Source organism: Centruroides sculpturatus, unplaced genomic scaffold (genome assembly GCF_000671375.1).
Source record: "Centruroides sculpturatus isolate CEXI.00-Female unplaced genomic scaffold, Cexi_2.0 scaffold1345, whole genome shotgun sequence".
Lineage (NCBI taxonomy): Eukaryota > Metazoa > Arthropoda > Arachnida > Scorpiones > Buthidae > Centruroides > Centruroides sculpturatus.
In genome coordinates, this window is record NW_019385916.1 from 92,755 (window position 1) to 111,523 (window position 18,769).

Below are 18,769 nucleotides of genomic sequence, written 5' to 3' on the forward strand. Positions count from 1 at the left end.
CATTGTCCAAAATTTGTTGATTTTGTTTTCACAGCTAAATAATTAATTTTTTATTCTGAAATTTATAGTTTGCTAAAATTTTTGATATGATAATAAATAGTAATTATAATAGTTATAAGTAATATCAGTCATTAAAAGACATTGTTTTTTTCTGTTACAAAAAATTATTCATTTTTTTAATGATTTACAAGACATTTTGTATAAAAAAAAATGCCAAATATCTATATCACATATAAATAATGTGATCTTTTTAATTATCTTCCTAGCAAATTTCATAAATGTATTTCAATAGAATATAAATGAGCAAAGAATGCCTATTATTCAGAATTCAGTTTTAAAGATTTGCTTGACAATACTTTTATTCTTTGGATGAAATCTGTTTTATAACTTTTTAACCCTCTATTCACACCTCTATGTGAAATACAATTGCTAAAACAATTTTTATGATGTCAGATCAATATGACTCTATTGGAATAAGTATTAAAATGCATTTTAATGACATTATAATATACATATATGTCTATATACTAGGCCCTTCATGTCTATGGTAGATTCTTTTATGGAACAACCTTACTTATTACTGAACAAAACACACAAAAGTATTTTTATTTATTGTGAAAGTACAGTAATACCCTGACTTACGCTACCCCGACTTACGCGAACCCGGAGTTACGCGATTTTCAAATCTCGTCGATTCGTCTTTTGTTTGAGCGCCGCACAACCTTTGATTACTCACTCCCCCACACTATTGCTCAGCTTACATGTTTGGATGTGTCGTGCGGAATCCACACATAGCTACAATTTATTTTGTGTTATTTATTTCTGTGTTTGTTATATCTACGGAGACTTGAGACTCTACTATGTCATCCAAACGAAGTAGAACTAATTCTTCTGCATCAAACAAGAAAAGAAAAACTTTATCTTTGGAATGTAAAGTTAACATTGGGTATGTTCGTAAAGTCGAACGAGTTAAACGAGAATGATGTCATCATTATTCCTATTTCGTTAGACTTTTCGAATGATTCGTTACTAACGCGTTTAACTCGCTTGACTTTACGAACGTACCCATTATTAAAGACTTCGATACAAAAATGAAAATTTGTGAATTGGCAAAGAAGTTTGATCTACCGGAATTGTCGGTCAGAACAATTATAAAAGGCAAAGAAAAAATTCTCGAAGCTGTGAAAAATGCTCAATCTTTAAATTCAAGCATCATTCGTAAACGTCACAGTATTATCGCTGAGATGGAAACAATGTTAAAATTATGGCGTAATAATCAAGTAAATGTGAAAAATTGTAAAATAATATAGGCCTAATTTGTTATACATATGTATTATGTAAGATTTTATTAAACATTTTTTTCTAAATTATTGTTTTCTTTAGTCTCTGGCCCCAATTAAAAATTATTTGTATGTATTTATATGCGAAATTATACCCCGACTTACATGGTTACCGCTCGGTCCCACCTATTGCATAAGTTTGGGGTATTACTGTATTGAGGGATACCCATGGGCAGCCCACTATCTGGCAACTTATGCAAGTTGGTACTACATCAGTTGGAAGAAAGGGTCATACCCAATTACATGTCCAATATAATTATGTATAGGAGATATGTGGATGATGTATTTGCCCTATGGAAAACAGAGCCGAACGTTAGTGATTTTTTAAGTCGCGTGAACAACAATGCATACGGACTAACCCTTAAGCTGGATCAGTTAACTACCGCCAATGCCCACTATTTAGACATCAATATCCAGCTCAACGGTGGAGTGATCGAAACCAGATATATATTATACCTGGTTTCGATCCCAGTGTATATTATAAACCCAGCTACATTCCATGGTTTATACTGGCAAATTTGGCAGACCCTTACGCTTATAAAGTCATAGCCTTCCATGCTTTAGTTAGGAGGGCTTATACACACCATTCCAATTGGAGAGATACAGTAATGGAACTACAACATCTAGAGCGCAGTGTAATTGGATATGGATACAAGAAAGAATTAATATGCAGGTTGGCAAGTGCCTATTCCAGACCACATGATACACATGGCACCGCTAATACCCAAAGGGCTCACAATGGAGATCGGAATAGGAACCCTGGAACCAGATGCACTACAGTTGAGTACAACCAACAACTTCATGCCTTGTATAAAGAAATTGTGGCCAAAACAGGCACCAAATTTGGCGTACAAAAGGTCCCCTCTATATATATATATGTTATTGCACAATGTGAAAGACAAGTCAGATGATCTCAGGGCTCCAGGTCCTGGTGAGGGATGACAGGTTTAGGTGAGACATGGTGTACTGTACATCGGCTCCACCAAACATTTCATCCAACAGAGTCCGTGAACACAAATACAACATAGACCATGCTCGATACACCACTGCCCTATCCACTTTTGTCACTGACCCAGAAGTTCACACAAACCTGTCCAATGTCAAGCTGATAAAAAGGGCCTTTCACATGGATCACATCAGGGCCCTCGAGGCCCTTGAAATATACAAGGCCTGCTTGGCGGGTAGATGTATCCACTTTAAGGATGGCAACGCATTATCATACGCCCAGCGCTATGTATGCGAGGAACAAAAGGTAGCTGATGCTCCATGAGTGTGTATTATTTACAGTTATACCAGTCCCTTAATTAATAGGGTTACATGGGACACCCTATGTATTTATACATAGATGGCATGCTCTTGCAATAGATAAATATGGTTAATAACCATGTTCCAATTTTATTTTAAAATTTAACATTTGAAATTGTTTGATACCAGGCATTTTAAATTTGGAATTTCTTCTCAATTTAACCTGAAGCAAACCTTGAGTGAGGCTGAAAACATTCCGGTTATACATACCGTTACCGGATATATATACATAAAAGAAAGACATCGGCTGTACATGAAGTGCTTAGCCGGCAGAAAAGAAGATAAGGGAAAGGGGAGGGGAAGGAGGGAGAGGAGATGGACAGTAGAGAAAGGAAGGATCCTCTGAATGGCATACATACCCTCTTTAGAGCTACAGTACTCTCTATGTTTGATGTTGGCATGCAGTTTTTATGCTGCAAGGCCATAGTCCCCAAAGGGTCTAAAAGTAAACCTGAGTGTAGCGAACACCAATAATTGAATGCCACCATGAATAGCTAAGTGTAGAAGTTAGTAGTGCCAAGTGGCTGTTAGTTGGAAGACATATCTACTTAATACTAATAAAACTGAATGTGATTGCAAAACTTAATACTATGTAACATCTAGACAGACAGCGCGAAAGGAAGACAAACTAGACGAGACAAACGAGCAAGACCCCAACCCCAATTTTTTTTCTTTTTTATTATTATTATTATTTTTTAAACATTAACTTACTCACTGACTAAACTAACCTACCATAACCTAGGACGAACCTAACTAGACGACTAAAGCTAAGAAACCCTAATCTAATTTAATCTAACCTAATAAATTACCAAACAATCGCCTAAATATCGGGCTATAATACGGCTAATTAAATGATTGGAATAAAGTAATTTGACATTAGAGGTAGGTGTTAGGCGCCATCTCTTAATTAAATTAATAATTAAAATTAAATAAATAAATTATTAAATAAATTTTAGAACCTTCTGGAATAAAAGAACTGCCCGGGACGGGGCTTGAACCCGCAACCTCCGCTTGCCGTGCGGTGTGCTTGCCAGTTACGCCACCCGGACCCCGAGCGAGTCTTCGCTTCCAGAAGTATATTAGATTAGATATAACCTTACTTGGTTAAATACATCACTGACTGGGGACGACTCCATCGCCCACGACCCTAATGGCACTCAGCCAGCTAATTATAGCCCGATATTTAGGCGATCGTTTGGTAATTTATTATATACTATTCGGGCTTAGAGTTGTTGTTATTTAACCTAACCTAACCTAACCGGAAATCACGCTAAGAGTCCCTAATCTAACTTACTAGGACTAACCGACAGAAAATAAGAATTTAAATACAAAGTTGGAAGGCAGCTATATACCGACAGTTGAAACAAAGCAAGGGAAAGCTAATTGCCATCCGTGTTCCTGGAGTGAGTGCTCTCAAGACCCCTACTAAGGGATATGAATGCGTGTAGATGATGGAACATTGTACACATGTGAATGAGTTAGTGCGGTTTGCAAGGCCAGTTGTACCCTTCAAGAATAGCAGCTCTCATTAAACTATTCCTAATGTGATTGTACCTATTGCAGCGAAAAACTAAGTGGCGATTTAGTCCTCCTGAATATCACAATCGCATTGTGGATTGTCCCCAGTGTTAAATCTATGCAATTATTGCTTAAAGTTGCCGTGTCCTGTAAGTAGCTGAGTGAGGGTGTAACTAGGGTAAAAGTGGCAAAGAATTGCAATAGTGTCAACCTTGGGAATGAAAGTATAGGTGAGCCTACCAGTGGTGTCATGGTCCCAGCTGTCTTGCCAGAGAATGATTTGCTTCTTGATGTGATTGTTGATGTATGAGGTAGGAATGTAACTGAAAGTACTAGTGACTGAAGACTTTGCAGCTGGTTTGGCAAGACAGTTAGCAGTCTCATTGCCGAGAACCCCTGCATGACATGGGATCCATTGGAGATCTATTCTAATGTTGTTGTGTAAGTGTCTGAGAATGTGGTGTACGAGATGGATGAGTTTTAAGGGGCTATCAGACTTCACAATCCTGTGTAAAGCTACCCTACTGTCAGAATAAATGCGATAGTGTAAGTATTGCTTTTGTCCTTCCTATGCCTAATGTGAATTAAGCTCATATAAATAGCTAAAGTTCCCCCGTGCTATAATGTTACCAAACATAGGGATTCGTTGATTGTGTTTATTATGAAAGTTTTCAAACATGAAAGAACATAGTTAATACTCAACTTTACAATTTATCACTGAACAGAATTTATTTGAGCCATTGCAAATGAAAGTGGTTTTGAGTTTATTTTTTTAAAAAATCAAGTTAATTGTGACATTAGTTATAATTCTATGTGATCTTTTTATTTTTAAAGTATTTGCAGTCAAAATCTTCAAAATTGCCATGATTTTATTAAAAGATAATCATCAGTTACTGATATTTTTGAATCGGTACAAATGCAAACCTTTAAATACCTTGATTTAAAAATAAACTTAAACCATTTTCATTTATAATGGCTCATTTTATAAATAAACTTTTTGCATTTAGTTACCAAGTGCTTGTGCTTTTTACAGTACAGTCTCAGTTAGTGCTGTGCGATGCATCGATGTGACATCGACACATCGATGTTTTTGTTCGTCGATGCATCGACCTTCCGATGTTTTTGAAACATCGATCCTGAATCGATGTTAGCAATATGTGAATTTTGATTCATCGATGCATGCAGTTCATTCTTTGTTCCTAGTGTTACCACCTGTTCGGTTTTCGCCCGGACAGTCCGGGAATTTTGTAGAAATTGTGAAATTGTGACGAAACAAAGTTCTTGCAAATATGTTTACAAATTTACACTATTTTAACAGTGAACGAACTCACACTCATTGAAACTCATCCGCAACTCTGCCATGTTAGTCTGTTTACGCCGACTTGTGGCGTGCAACCTGTCGACTTTGAGGCCGGATGGCCGAGTGGTCAAGGTGGCAGCCTACCGCTCTGGGGGACCCGGGATCGGATTCGGATGGGTCAAGGAATCCCCAGGAATTTTTCGGGGGTGGTCCGTTCCGATATGTCGGGCCCCATCCCTCACCACCCGGTCACCCCATTGTGAGCCTGGCTGAACCCTTAATGGGCCTGCTATAAAAGGCCCTCTTAGTGCCTACAGGGCGGAAAGAGTAAAAAAAAACTCTGTCAACTTTTTTTTTTGCATGTACGATCGTACACGTATCAAATAGAGCTAAGTTATCTGTACCTGTTCTTAATTTAGGTTACTTACGTTACTCCTACGCAAGTCCCTAGTCTCTAACTGTAACTGATTTAGAACCGGCATGCACGTTATTCTTCGCATTGGCATGCGTCAGGAACTTCTGTTCGAACAAACCTGGTTTTTTTTTTTTAAATTGTTTGAGTTTATCTTGATTGAACATCGATGTTCCGATGGGCATCGATCAAACATCGATGTGAAATCCGACATCGAAATTTAGCATCGATGCTTACGCAAACATCGATATTTGACATCGATGTTAAAATTATAGACATCGCACAGCACTGGTCTCAGTAATCCGACATATATGAAATTGGAACAGTATCAGATTATTGAAAGTAAGGTCAATTCAATGATTAATCATTTGTAAAGAAAGCGTATGTTTATTTACATGATATTAGTACATTGTATTAATCAAAAACATATATAGAATATGTGAAAGGAGAACAATCATATGTTGCTTGTGTTTTTGCGTTCTCAAATTAATCAAAAATTCTTTTAAAATAATTTTCAATTGTCTTCTGTTGTTTTGTCATCTGCATATATTGAAATTGCCAATAATCAATGTTGCCAAGTTGACAGATTTCCACTAAACTTAGTGGGAAATTTAGTGGGAGGTATGGTATTTTTGATGGGAATTTCAAGGGGCTGACTTTTATATTTATATAATACTGTGTTATAAGGTACAGCATTTAAAAAAAAATTTTTTTTTAGCAGCTTAAGACTCAAAGTAATGCAAAATGGTTGACAAGCTTTCCACTAGAGTTAACTCCAGTTTTCACTAACTTTGAACATATTTCCACTAAATATAGCAACTTTGCTGATAATAACAAGAATTAACTGATGTCAGTGGATGTGCTGAACTAGTGAATGGCCAGATTACCTGAGACTGCATTGTACTTGGATAAATTTAACACATTTTTTTCTCTTCTTTAATTTTACAGTAGTTTCTTTGTCAATATTTTCTTTTGGAACTGTTATATCTTCTTTTACTTGGCATATGGAACTGTAATTATAGCAGTGGTATGCCATCCATGGAAGCTGTGGAAGTGCCGCTTTCCTTGTATTTTCTGAAATATAAATACATATTGTGTGATTATTTTTATATTTTAATGTACTTTGAATTACTTAAAATTAATATTTTATTATAACTACATTATGTATTTTATTACAAATTTCTATACTACATAGCAATCAGTGGCGTACCGTGACATTTGATGATAGGGAAGCTGTGTTTCTATAAGAAGCCGACTTCCAGGGGCAATCAGTCAGCAATGGTCTAGGGTCCATTCGTATTCGTTTGTTCGATAAGCCAGTAAAAACCGTAGACTTCTCTAAATGTATTTTTAATTAATAGATTATCTAACGCACTTAATAAATAAGCAAGTTCAATATAATTAACTCTCTTATATTAGATTTAATAGATTCTATACGCCCTCTAAATGCCAATTCTCGCTTCGATAACATCTACTAATTAAAATATATCTATTAGCCGTAACTATCTTGTTATAATTTTCAATATATATTTTATATTGTGTACTAATGTTAAATTCTATTCTATTTTGATTTCCAAATTGCTTCAATTTTACGAAAGAATCGATGCGAGATTTAGGATTTTCGTGTCTTTTGCCAGCTTTACTCAAATTATTTAAATCGTCAAAGCCAATCTCATTCTACACACTAATTTTATTTGAAAATAGTAGGCAAGGCCAACAAAACAAATTTTGCATTTTTATGCATCCACAAAGCCATTTTATATCTTCATAAATTTTATCATGAAAATGTCGAACAAATTTTTTCTTTTTCATTATATGGTCTCGAGCCAAAACTTTTTGAAATAAATTTTCGATATCACAATTACATTCTAAATTGCTAGCTATAATATAAGGGCTAAAATTAAAAATAAAATTATAAAAACTTACTTGTTAAAATAAAATGTGTGATGATATACAATTATACATACCTGGTACAAAATATTCAATTGTATGAATATACTTTTAAAGAAAATTATAAATATAGTTTTGTGAAGAAACGTACATAAAAATAACATAAAATAGTCTTTACTTTTTAAATATTAAAACAATCCACCTAGTTAAAATTGCTCCCTACCAGTGGCTCGTGGATGGAATCAGAGACGGTCTTGGTAGGTGTGCGGTGCGGTGCATGCTTGCCAAATCCCGAGGGTGCCGATACCGGTTAATGTCTCTTTTGTCTCATCACTAGTATATCTCAAAGGACGCGACAGGGTTGTTGTAAATTTTAAACGTTTCTCATCATAGCTGTAAAAATCTAAATTTGTTAAACTTAAAAGTCATTTGTTTTCTAACTACTGTAATTCGTTTTAAGACCAGGTGTCCACGGAAATTTCCAAAATTTACAACTTTTACTCACTTTCATTGAACTGGAAAAATTTCTGTCTTTATTACATCTAATATTACGAAGAAATCAGTCCCACTGTACTCGGCTAGATATTGGTCCGGTTAGGCTTTTGTTTAAGTAAAATTCCGGCTCTTTCATCAGGGTTTTGTTTACGTCCCCAATTCCCTAATCGCTTAATTATTTAACTACTTCTTAAGTAGAAATAAGTCGAAACCAGTTACTTTGTACTCGAATATTTGTAGTCTCGGGAAAAAAGTGGAAAGACAAATTTTTACGACAACGGATACATAAATCGTAAATTTAAGGAAAATAAATTCTAGAGCCTTTTCTGTACCTGGTGCATCTCTCTCATTCATTAAATTTAGTTGTAAATGACGCTGTCGAAGTAACGGTTAATTTTTTAACATTATACAAGAATTGTACACGTTTTTTTCTACATCCCCTTAAAGATGGGATGTACGAAATCGTAATATCACTGGTTTAACATCGAAATCCGTGAGTAATATAAAATCGGAGAGCGGAATAAATATATCAAATATTTTAATGGATTTTTTAAACTCCTGTCAACTATACAGAACTATCGTAAAAACATACCAGTAAATTCTTATCGGTTGGGTTAAGTTATAAATCTACTCGTTATTCACGTAATCGAAATATCTAGTGGGCAGGCGGCTAACAGCCCAGAACCGGTCCTTGATAGAATTGGAATCTTTATATGTGTGCAGCTTTCACCCAAGGTCGTAGGCTTCCACCGGCTAAACCGGGTGAGGTTGGTGCTCTGTAAAGCGCATGCGCAAATCTGGCTTTTCGTAATCTGAAAATACAGGAGATTCCACTCCGCCACTAATATTCTAATATACAATAGCAATTTTTTTTTTCCATGTGTAGTATAGAAATTTGTAATAAGATACATAATGCGGTTATAATAAAATATTGTGCGATTATTTTCATATAATTAAAATTAATATTTATTTATTTTTTAGAGAATACGAGGGAAGCGGCGCTTCCAACGCTTCTAACGACGCACGCCACTGATAGCAATGATAAGATTGCTATTGTATATTTGAATATAAATTTCGTATATGCATATTCCCAATGGAAGTGCCATATTGTTGAATACAGGAATAGCTTCCATGGCAAAAATATCTCAATTGTGTAAAGCAGCCAGATTAAATGCATTCATGCATGCACTTTACAGAGCACCAACCTCTCACAAGTTAGCTCATGGATGCTACACACCAAAATATCGTAACACTTCCAATGATTTTATCCATTAGCCACTTGTAGAGCTATTTGGCTAGTGGATTGTTTTAAGATTTAAAAAGTAAAGAATATTCAATGTTATATTTATGTATGTTTCTTTACAAAGCTATAGTTAATTTAATTATATTGACAGATTTTCAGACATAAAATCTTTAGAATTTTTATCACTTTTAGATGTTAATAATTTTAAATATTACGAGATAAAAAATTTTCCGAAGCGAGTTTTAATTTTTTAAGTAAATTGTATGGAAAATTGTTTGATTTATCTAAATTACGTAGTGAATTGCAATACATATTTATATTCATGTCCAGACTATTGGTAAGTCACTCTTAGACAAAAAATATTATATCAATAATTAATGAAGATCTGAACAAAGATNTTTCAAAGTGAGTTTTAATTTTTTAAGTAAATTGTATGGAAAATTGTTTGATTTATCTAAATTACGTAGTGAATTGCAATACATATTTATATTCATGTCCAGACTATTGGTAAGTCACTCTTAGACAAAAAATATTATATCAATAATTAATGAAGATCTGAACAAAGATGCACTAAAAGAATTATATGATTTAATATCATTAATTTTTATGGTACCATCTGCAAGTGTGTCTGTTGAGTACAGTTTTTCGATCATGAAGCAAGTTGATACATTTTCAAGGAACACTCAATCAGAAGAAAGATTGTCGTCATTAGCATTACGCAACTTTCAATAGAAAAAAGAGCTTTTAAATACTTTGATGGAATCAATAACAAGCAAGTTTTATGATAAAATATGATGATATAAGCAAATTTTGTAGACAAAGAAACAAATTTAGTAAAACAAGAATCTATAATTTGCACAACTGAATACAGGAACTTCTTTTATAGGATGTCAGCTATACAATCTGTATCCCTTACATGAATACACAATAATACCATAATTGACAATAAGAAAAAAGATATAAATTGAAATATCACGACAATCGATTCTTAATTAATATTTTACAAAAGACAGATACAAATATCTATGAATTTCTTACAACTACCTTATAACTAAGTATTATAAATTTAAGAGAATAGAGAGATTTAGAGCAAGGAAGAAGGTAGAAGATAGAAAAAAGACATGGGTACCCAAGATTATCGGTAGTGCTCTCGATGCATTACATCAAAAGGCCGAACCACTTTCTAATTAAGATGAATATTAGCTTAGTTTACCAAACCTTATATTAAGTCAAATACACTGGGACAAAAATAGTACTCTTCACTTTCACTATCAGGAATCTACTTCTTTCTCCAATTCCTTTGTCTTCTCCACGAGGTGCCAACTTGCTGGAGAGCTTTGTTCACACATCCCTTCTCATCTGATTCCACCCAAATAATAATCTCCTGGTCTATAGCCTACCCTGAGGGTCGCATACCGTCCCATTGTTCTTAAGGGACACCTGCTGTTAAGCTGTTAAGAACGAGTTGAAAGGAAGTTCCAGAAGGAAAGATAATAGCAATAGAAATGAGGGAAGGGAAATATAATATTCTAAAATAAAATGAATTAAAACTATACAATAATGGCATGTAGCCATAAAAGTAATTAATAACTTTGCAGAAAAAAATTTCCAAATATAGTTAGTTTATAAAAAACTAGCTTACTCGTCGCGCATTGCTGCGATCTCAGAAGAAAGGAAATTCAAGCAAACTCGTTATGATAAAATTCAATTTACATTTTATTATTTTTATTGAAACTTATTATTATTATTCATTTTCATCGGAAAAACATTTCAAAGTGTCGTTTCAATTCTATTTATTTATTGGAGTGTTTGTGGATACACGATATTTTTTGTTTTTCCGTCTGGTGCGTACACGAATAAATCAGAAGGTTTTCCGACGCGTGAGCCGGCCACATACAGTTGTCCATGCGAGAAGCACGGATTCTCCAAATTTAGCCCACACACTCGCAGCGATTGTCAGAAGTGCGATATTCCCCATTTTTATATATATTTTTAAATCCTTTATAATTTTAATTATTTAATTGCTCCTTCCTCTCTTCCTTGGCATGTTGTGAAATTTCTGATAGTTGGATAATAAACCGTTTTATTGTAATTTGTCTTTTTAAATTATTTTGAGTCGATATTAAAATTTGGAAAAGGGGGATACCTAGATCGGTAAAATAGGCGAATTTCTTCCTACAACTTCGGTTGTTGTTCGGGGTACAGTTAAGGTTTTAACGAAGTTCGAGCGAATACATAATTAGCAAAAAAAAGTTGAAATAAAGTGATTAAACAAAAATTATTACAAATATCGTAAATAACAGTTCACAAATGCATATATAGAGATATTTTTTGAAGGGGGGAAATGGTCTTCACAATTTGAAATCGATCGAACACACTGTGCGCGAATGCTCGTGTAAACGCGCGCCATCTATCGTAGGATAAATGTACTTCGCGGGAGTGTATTAAAAAATTAAAAAACTTTTCAAAGCTTCATGGCAATCGTACTATGCCAGAAACCTGCACAGGAGTATATTAAACAACTTCCCAAAGTTTCACGGCAATCGGATAAATGGCGTGGTAATGCATGAAGGACATAAGACAGACACACAGACAGACATACATTCATTTTTTATATATATAGATAATAAAATCAAGTTTTTATATCTTTGTTTCGTGTCAATTATCTATTTTAGAATTAAAATAAATAAACTGATTATTTTTGTCATTTCCAGTATTTGTTTAAAATTTTTATGGAAACACAGCTTCCCTATCATTAAATGTTACGGCACACCACTAAATTATAGTATAGTACTGAATTCTGATAAAAACTTTAATACAGATTATAAAAGTAAACAAATAATAATAATAAATTAACATAAACTATATCCTTTATAATATACAGTACTTTAATATGGAGTAATGTATTAACATTGAATGATAGACCATTAAAATACAAGATACATGTACGATAAAAGCAAGCTGTTTGCAGTGGGATTCATCTGCAAACAGCTTGCTTTTATCTCACAGTAATGTAATGTACTGTACAATATTAAATAGAATTGTTTAATGTCCTTAGATGGAACAAATATGTTTATGAAATAGTAGTAAAGGTTTTATTTTAACAGAATTCAAAAGACAAATTTATTAGACATAAGGCACTAAATATGTGTCCAAGTGTCAAAGAAAAGTGTTAATAAGAACACCACCTTATACATCAGGCTCATTGATATTTTTCTTCATTGAGTGTTGTGAATGATATAGATCTATCATTACTGATTTACATATTTATATTTTTACAAAATACAGTTAGATTGTATATAAAATTATTGAACAAATATACAATTGTGTTTTTCTTATTAAAAGCAATGAACAAAGCTGGAACTGTGATTAACCTGAAAATCTCAATACCATCCTTGCATTTCCAGCAAACACGTTCTTAAGAACACAAGCATTTTTTGCATATTTCATAAGCCTGCATCAGGTTTCACACACTAGCATACTTAAAGGAGTCAAAAATTACAGATTTATGAATATTTTTGAAGTTCTTTATTTCCTCTTCAGATTAATTCAAAATGTTCTTTACTCTTTACAACTGAATACAACTTAAAATGCTACAAATGTGTCCTAATTAAATTATGTGTGATGTTATTTTATAAAGAATTGTGGATTGATATGTATTGATTTTTTTCATTATATATTTTATAACATCCAAACCTAGTTTAATGTTAATGTTGACCCATTATACCTTTAACTACTATGAGTTGGATGTTAAAAAAATGTAAATAAAACAATCATTACATATCAACCTATAATTCTTTGAAAGAAATCATATGTAATTTAATAGAAAGTTATGAACATGTTCAAGTTTGAAGTTGCATTTGAAAAAAATGATAATTTGAATTAGATATGAAGAGTAAAAATAAAGAACTTTGAAAACATTCATCAATATATAATTCATCAAATTTTTGAGTAAATTTGATATTTTAACAAGTTGATAAAATTAATCAGTTAAAGAAATAAAATTGGCTTTTAAATTACTATATTAGTTCATTTTTTATAAAGTAGTAAGAAAAATTTAATTTTTTATCTTAATATATATAATAACATCTTAATAGCTCTGGAAGTGAAGATTTGATGGAGATCCGGGTAACATAATTGGCAATGCTTCTGCATGGTTTGCAGGAGTTGCAGATTTGATTCCTACTCCAGGCTAATTTTTTTCTTCCAGAAATTTAAAATTAAAATTCAATTTATTATAGTTCTCTGTCTTGATAATTAGAAACTAAAAAACACATTCAAACTCAATTTCAGGAATCAATTAAAAATTAATGGTAAATGATATAAGTTATTTAAATATTCATGTAAATAAATTTTTTTAACTTATTCAAATGTGCTTTTTAGGAGAATATTTTTTAGTTTTTAATTATGAAAATGCAGAATAAACATGTCAGCTTTGTAATTAGATCTATATAAACATTAACTTGCAAACCTTACTGAATCTCTTTGATATTCAATAAAGGAGCAACATTTTTATGATGCCAAAAAATGACAGATTCAAACCCTGTTGTACTATTCAAACAGTAAAGCATTCTACTATTGGGAGTATGTTGGCTGCATATTGTTGAAGGTAAAATGAATGCTATTCAATATATCCATGTACTAAAGACCAAAATTATTATTTCATATGTTGACATGTTTACAAATAGCAATTTCATCTTCCAGGATGATAATGTACTGTACTGTCAGGCATGTGATTAGTTTTTAAATTGGTCTGGAGATTGCAATGATATACACAATCACCAATGTTAATCTCATTGAAACTTTGGGATGAAATTTAAAATGCAAAGAATCCAACAAATAAAGTACAGTTAATTGAAACTATAATTTCATACTGACATCAATCTAACTAATTTCAATCTAACATCAGAGGATGAGCTTGAAAAGCTTGAGTAGTATACCTAGATGTGCTTAGTAATTAAAAGTAAATGTTTCCCAATTAAATATTAATTGTCTGTTTGTCTTCAAACACATCTAATATTCATTTACTACATTTAAAAGCTTTAATGAGTTTATTTTGTATATATATATATTTTTTCATCTGACTTATTTTCTTATAGTTTACAGGAAATAAAAAAATGTTAGCTTTGCAGTTTTTTTTCTGTCTTGTCACCATGAATGTAGAACAATGCTGTTATTTTAATTCTGTTTAAAGCTCCTTTAAAGATACACCTTTTAAAGAAACACCTTTGTAAGGAATTAATTCCTTACAAAGGTGCCTTCAGAATGATATATTATCTATCATGTTTGTTGTTGGCATTTCTTTTCAAAATCAGTTCATAATCTAAAAATACCTGTTTATATCAGGTATTGCATGATTTTTGCACCAAACTATATATTTTGTAGTCAAAGTAATAACTAATAAATTGTTTTAATCATTTTTTTTTTAATTTTAAACACTGTTCATCTTTCTTTGGTTTTTATTTAATATATTTACATTTTTCTTATATTATTTTAATGGAATTTTTATATTTTATTTTTTTACCTAATAGAACATCAACAATTTAATGTGATTATTAGCTAGTTTGCTTATGATAAATATTTGTTCTTTTTTCTTACAGATTCTTTTAATTAATGCATTGAAAAGATTAGGCTATTAATTAGTGATCAAACTATGAGGAGAATTACAGAAATTTACAGTATAATTGCTGAACAGTAACTGAGTACATTCTGTGAGTAAATAGATTTTGTTTAATCATAATCATCAGTGGCGTGTCGTGACATTTGATAGTAAGAAAGATGTGTTTCTGTAAGAAGCCAACTTCCAGGGGCAATCAGTTAATTGCACGTCAGTAATGGTCAAGGGTCCATTCATATCATATGTTCAATAAGCCAGTAAAAACCGTAGACTTCTAAATGTATTTTTCATATCACAATTACATTCTGAATCACTAGCCACGATATAAGGGCTAAAATTATAAATAAAATAATAAAAACTTACTTGATGAAATAAAATGTGTGGTGGATATACAGTACATACCTGGTACAAAATATTCTTCAATTATATTAATATACTTTTAAAGAAAATTATAATTAAATATAGCTTTGTAAAGAAACGTACATAAAAATAACATAAAATCTTCTTTACTTTTTAAATCTTAAAACAATCCACTTATTCAAATAGCTCCCTATGAGTGACTAATGGATAGAATCAGAGACGGTCCTGGTAGGTGCATGCACGCGGGCTGCCAAATCCCAAGGATGCCAATACCGGTCAACATCAAATGCCTCTTTTGTCGCATCATTAGTATACTTCAAAGGACACGACAGGGTTGTTGTACATTTTAAACATTTCTCACCATAGCTGTAAAAATCTAAATACCAGGTTGTTCAATAAGTTTTGTTGTTCGATAAGAGGTGGCGCTATTAGGAGCGTCACATTATTACTATATAAATAGTACTACTATTTCATAAACACGTGTCAAGTTTCAAGTAGATCCGTCAACTCATTGTATATTTGCAGCTGTTCAAAGTCGACGTGTCATTGTATTTTTTTACAATGGAAAAAATCGAATATCATTCAGTGATAAAATTCTTATTTTTGGAAGGTGTAGCACCAAAACAAATTCATGAACGATTGTTAAAAGTGTATAAGGACTCTTCACCTTCAATCAGAACTGTAGAAAGATGGGTTGCTGAATTTAAGCGTGGTCGTACGAGTCTTGAAGACGATCCACGTGAAGGGCGTCCAAAAAGTGCATCAACACCAGAAATCGTAGCAAAAATACAGCATATGGTTTTGGAAGATCGTCGATTAACCGAGAGAGATTTAGTAGAAGCCCTAGGGATTTCGTTAGGCAGTGTGAGCAATATTTTGGCTGAAGTTTTGGGTTACAGAAAGCTGTGTGCACAATGGGTGCCGCATTCGCTAACTATGGAACAAAAACACATTCGAATGCAACTTTCTCAGCAACATTTGGAGCGTTTTAGAAAGGATAAAAAGGATTTTGTGCGTCGTTTCATCACTATGGATGAGACATGGGTCTACCACCATGATCCTGAATCAAAACAAGAGGCTAAGGAGTGGTGTGAACCCGGTACTTCGGCTCCGAAGCGTGTTAGGGTCCAGAAATCGGCCAAGAAGGTGTTAGCATCAGTTTTTTGGGATGCAAAAGGAATTTTGTTTGTGGATTACCTCCAAACTGGTAAAACAATAAACTCAGATTATTATTGTAACCTTTTGGACCAGCTAGATGTAAAAATTCGTGAGAAAAGACCTGGTTTAAAAAAGAAAAAAATCATTTTTCATCAAGACAATGCCCCCCTCTCACACAGCTCAAAAAGCCATTGCGAAAATCAGTAAATTAAAATACGAATTGTTGCAACATCCTCCCTATTCGCCAGATTTAGCTCCCTCTGACTTTTGGCTGTTCTCACATCTAAAAAAAATTCATACGTGGGAAACGATTTTCATCAAACGAAGAGGTAATAGCAGCTGTGGAAGCGTATTTCAACAGTCTTCCAGATTCTCACTTTAGGGATGGAATCCATAAATTAGAAGATCACTGGAACAAGTGTATTGAAGTTCAGGGAGATTACATTGAATAATAAAATGTATTTCAAACCATAAAATCATGTTTTTCTTATCGAACGACAAAACTTATTGAACAACCTGGTATGTTAAACTTAACAGATTGTCCATTGTTTGTTTTCTAACTAATTCGTTTTAGGACCAGGGTCCCCGGAAATTTGCAAAATAAGTCAAAACCGGTTACTTTGTACTCGAATATTTGTAGTCTCAGGAAAAAAGTGGAAAAACAAATTTTTATGACAACAGATACATAAATTGTAAATTTAAGGAATGTAAATTCTATAGCTTTTTCTGTACCTTGTGCATCTCTCTCATTCATTAAATTTAATTGTAAACGATGCTGTCAAAGTAACAGTTAATTTTTTAACATTATACAAGAATTGTACATGTTTTTTTCTATATCCCCTTAAAGATGGGACATACAAAATCATAATATCACTGGTTTAACATTGAAATATGTGAGTAATATAAAATCGGAGAGCGGAATAAAAATATCAAATATTTTAATGGATTTTTTTTTAACTCTTGTCAACTATACAGAACTATCATAAAAACATACCAGTAAATTCCTATCGGTTGGCTTAAGTTATAAATCTACTCGTGATTCACGTAATTGGGCGAGGGCAGCCAAATATCTAGCAAGCAGGTGGCTAACAGCCCAGAACCAGTCCTGGATAGAATTGGATGCAGTATACATGTAGCATCCACCCAAGGTACTAGGCTTCCACCAGCTAAGCCAGCTGAGGTTGGTGCTCTGTAAAGCGCATGCGTGAATCTGGCTTTTTGGATGCTGACAATACAGTGCTTCCACTCTGCCACTAATATTCAAATATACAATAGCAATCTTAATTTTTTTTTCACGTTGTAGTATAGAAATTTGTAATAAGATACATAATGAGGTTATAATAAAATATTGTGCGGTTATTTTCATATAATTAAAATTAATATGTACAGTGGTACCTCGGTATACGTCTGCTTTAGAATACGTCAAATTCGGAATACGTCCTGTTTGGACGAAACAAATTTTTCTCGGTATACGACATAATTCAATTATATACGCCATCTATGAACAAGTAGCACTATCGGTGTACTAGACCAGACTAGACGTTCGCGGTGCAACAGTTTATAACTTTGTTAAATTTCTTCTGATTTTAATTTGTAAGTAAAATTTTATTGTTTTTATTAATCATGAATCCCAAAAAGGCAAATGAAAAGCGACAGAAAACTAAAAAAATGACTAGAATTACAATGGAACTGATAAAAGAGATTGTTGAGAAATACGAAGGTGGCATGTGTGTTCGAGATTTTAACTGTTGCATGCCACATTCCGAGAACGACGATATCAACAATCTCGAAAAATAAAGACATTATTAAATCTGCTAACGTTGTGAAAGGGGTTAAATCAAGTTCTAAACAGAGATTGAAGACATTAGATCATGTTGAGAAATTGCTTTTGCTTGGATAACTGAAAAACAGTGTGCTGGCGACATCCTATCAGAAGCAATTATTTGTGAGAAAGCTAAAAAGATACATGCTGATCTCATGAAAAATCAAGCAGGAACTAGCCAGGAAAGCGAGGTGTTAAGGCCAGCCATTTTTTTTCACATGAGAACGGATTAATCATTTCTACATTACTTCTTATGGGAAAGGTTGGTTTGGTATACGTCCACTTCGGTATAAGTCCAAACACCAGGAA

The 18,769-nt window shown here is 33.0% G+C and overlaps 1 long non-coding RNA gene across 1 annotated transcript in view; it reads left to right on the forward strand.

The window, feature by feature from the left end:
- The window catches only part of LOC111612558, a 29,235-nt gene that overhangs the window by 3,585 nt on the left and 6,881 nt on the right, over positions 1–18,769 (forward strand). Inside the window, exon 2 of the long non-coding RNA XR_002754626.1 lies at positions 15,104–15,214. This is a non-coding gene — a long non-coding RNA (uncharacterized LOC111612558). The remainder of the gene's footprint in view (positions 1–15,103; positions 15,215–18,769) is intronic.